This window comes from Pinus tabuliformis, chromosome 6 (genome assembly GCF_031772625.1).
Source record: "Pinus tabuliformis cultivar Carrire ecotype Pingquan chromosome 6, CPIR1, whole genome shotgun sequence".
NCBI lineage: Eukaryota > Viridiplantae > Streptophyta > Pinopsida > Pinales > Pinaceae > Pinus > Pinus tabuliformis.
In genome coordinates, this window is record NC_142292.1 from 560,133,977 (window position 1) to 560,137,479 (window position 3,503).

Consider the following 3,503-nt stretch of genomic DNA (forward strand, 5'->3'; position numbering starts at 1 on the left):
TCATTTCTCCCGCCCGGGTCCATATTCCTCCACTGGGTCCACATAGGGTTAGATCGCCCCTGCCCCTTACCCACACCTTGGGTTAGGTTTGGAATGGTGCCCCGAAGGTTGATGCAGCTAAAAGAAAGATAAAAGCATATTTGGCCACATTCAACGGGAAAATGTACCACAAAATGCAAAATATGGTTGGGACAAAAACATTTAGCATGTGGGAAAAAGCCAATACATGAGCTCTATCCCATCATCATGACCATCATCCGCGTTCCTACAAGCTCTATGAGCCTCCTTCATCATATAGGAACCCATGAATGTCCCAACCCCTGATGGGAAATGAACCACCCTACTTGGAAAGGGGGTATTCACTGCTATATCTTATACATCATGCTCTTATCCTTTGAGCCTTGAGAAGTTAATCAAAGAAAATCATAAAAAGGGAAAGTACGTATAAAAAGGGTGGAAAAATCAAGGGTGGGACACCTCATGTACCACGATTTCTCCCTCCTACACATTATAAACCCAAGTGTGGGCTTCCCTCTTATTAGCTACCCTTGTACCCTAGCATGTGACCCTCATCCCCTACGCCATTCACCTATCTGTCATATGCCACCACTTTTTGAAGGATGTACCTTGGATATATTATCCCCGTTAGAAGTAGAGATCACCTAATAGGATTCTTGGTTAACCCCATTTGGAGTTTAGGAGACACTGGCACATCTCAAAGTCCATTATGGAAGGGAATGCCATTATGAAGTCCCCACTTGTGGTCCATGATTGTTAAGCTCATTTACTCGATTTCTCTAATGAATTGTTGTATTGGAAGGCTAGGGGATGCATTGGATCTTATGTAGGATTGCAAATGATCTCCATCTTGGGTTGGGTCTCTCTATACGGGGTCCTAATCCTCGAGAGGGCTACATTGGTAGATGTAGGGTGAGCATTGAGAGCCACTGGCCTCCACATTAGCAGACAACACTCCATGGATCACCATGACCATTTAGAGATTGTTCGTGATTCACTTATTGGATGAGGAAGATGCACCTAATCTATCATTGATCCAGGTGGCTCCAGACACATGCAAAAGTCCCAGAGGACTTAGAAAGGGTCAAAATTAAAAGTGGTCATATTGTTCCCAAACCAGGCCAAATTGAAGTGCTCGTCGCCCTAATTCCAATGGTGCGAACAACACTCAAATATGAGCTCGTATGAGGGAGAAAGAGCCAATCAAAGTTTTCGTCAAAGTTGGGTAATGGGCCAGGTTTAAGTGTCCTACAAATTCACCGTCAACCGGCATGAAACCTAGCTCCCGAAAATGGGTGAAATTGTGGCCTCTTTAAATTGCCCAATATCCCTTATTTTCAAAAGATTTGAAAATAACCTATTGTGTCTATATATATATATATATATATATATATATATATATATATATATATATATATAAATTATAAAATAGGTGGCACACCATGACTCCCACCACCTCCACCAGAACCCAAAGCATCAAAATTTTGTATTAAAAATAGGCCAGCAGCCATGACCTTGCCAGCCCTCTAACCCATAACCGCATAACAAACAAGTAATTATATGGGGTGGGTAGGCCACCTTCGGTGGACCCGACCCACACCCAACCACCTTATGCACATATGATATCAAATGTGGAGTCGGCGGGGCCCCCATCGAGCGGCCCCATGTGGCTCATTCCAATACACAACTCCACCAACATGTAAACGATCACAACGACATACCAAAATACAACAGTTATAACAAAATGTGCAAACAACAAACCATGTTTAAAATAATAAAAAGGTTACGCCAAAACTAACCATGCGCCAAAATTGGGAAAGGTAGGATTTGATCCTCCAACCTCTCTGCCTCCAGTCCTCCAGATAACCACCATGCCATGGGTGGCGGCTTTGTAAAGTTTGCCACCCCACCACCACTTAAACCTTCAACTTCATTTGCACGGGGAGAACATAGGTACAATGGGGAACAGAGAGTGGAATGGAGGCCAAGAGTAGAGTTCTGAACGGTGGAACTGTGATCCAGGCCAGAGATGGAACCATGATGCAGTTCCAGGAGGCAAAAATGATGGCACGCTTTTCAAGACAGAATTTTTGTAGAGAATCTTAAAGATTCCTTGGGAGGTAAAAATTCTTTTTATCAGAATATAATCAAGTTTATAATCATTTTTCTCATATTTTCATAGGGAACACAATGGCGAGGTCATATTCACCTTTTGAGCAGCGGATTTGCAGATTCCCAGCAGAGGAGAATCTTTGAGAATCTTGAGGGAATCTTCCAGATTCCTTGGAGGCTGAATTTTCCCAGATTCAGAATGTAGCCAACTTTATACTCATTCTTCTCAAAATTTTACAAGGATCTCAATGGCGAGATTATAATTTTGATCTGAGAAGCAAATCTTCAGATGTCCTAGAGGAGAGAATCTTTTAGGAATCTAAAAGATTCCTGTAGCCACAGGTTTTCACTTTGCCAGAATTCAGAAATTTGACAATTTATTTTACACTATTCGATGCCACGAATCTGATGGTGTAATCATATTTTCCATTTGATCATTCCATTTTTCGGCCACTTTTCAAAGTGGAGTGCAGGTGTCAACATTCAATGTGTGAGTAGTTATTTCCATGATATTCGACGCCATGAGATTGATGGTACATCCAAATCCAACAATTTATCATCCTCTTCTTTAGATTACTCCTTGATTTGAGGTATATGCAGTGTGATCATGTACTTGCTTGTCTCTTTGCTTGAGATGCATTATGCTGTAAAGATCCCTGTTTGATGTTGATGTGGGATCCTGTTTTGTTCCTTGATGTGAGATGTACTTATTGTCATGTTTTGATTGAGATCCCTTTGTCGCCATGTTGACGGGATACTCATGTGTTGCCATGTTTGAATTGAGATCCCTTTGATGCCATGTTGGCGGGATGCTCATTATTAACATATGTGAAATTATGTCATGCTGATAGGAGTCCTTTTTGAATGAGAGTTCCTACAGTAGAACATCTCTTGGAGCCACTCCTTTGTGAGGGCGCATTCCTTGTATGATAGATAAAACACATGCATGTACATCATCACTCTTTCTAGAACTTAATGCAGCGATCTACACCATCTTGACACTGGGGCCCGGAGACGTAGTCTCTCCTGGACAAACTCCATTATCAACGTCTTGTGTTTTATGTTGCTGATTCTTGTCATGTTCCTTCTTATTTACAACATGCATATATGTTCCTTTACGCTATTTTAAATTCAATTCTAATCACATCACGAAAGCAAAAGATCTTGGTGAAATCCGGGAGTTGAGTCAACTCGGATCAAGTTTGGTATCAGAGTGGTCTTTGCATGGATGTGAATTGCGAGCGTGAACAATGGAATGTGCAGCGATGAAGGATGACAAAGTGATGTATGAGACCATGCTCAGAATGTCCAAATGTAGAAATAATGTATGAAGCTCTACAAAAAGAGACAGAGGAAAAGAAGTGATTGTAGCT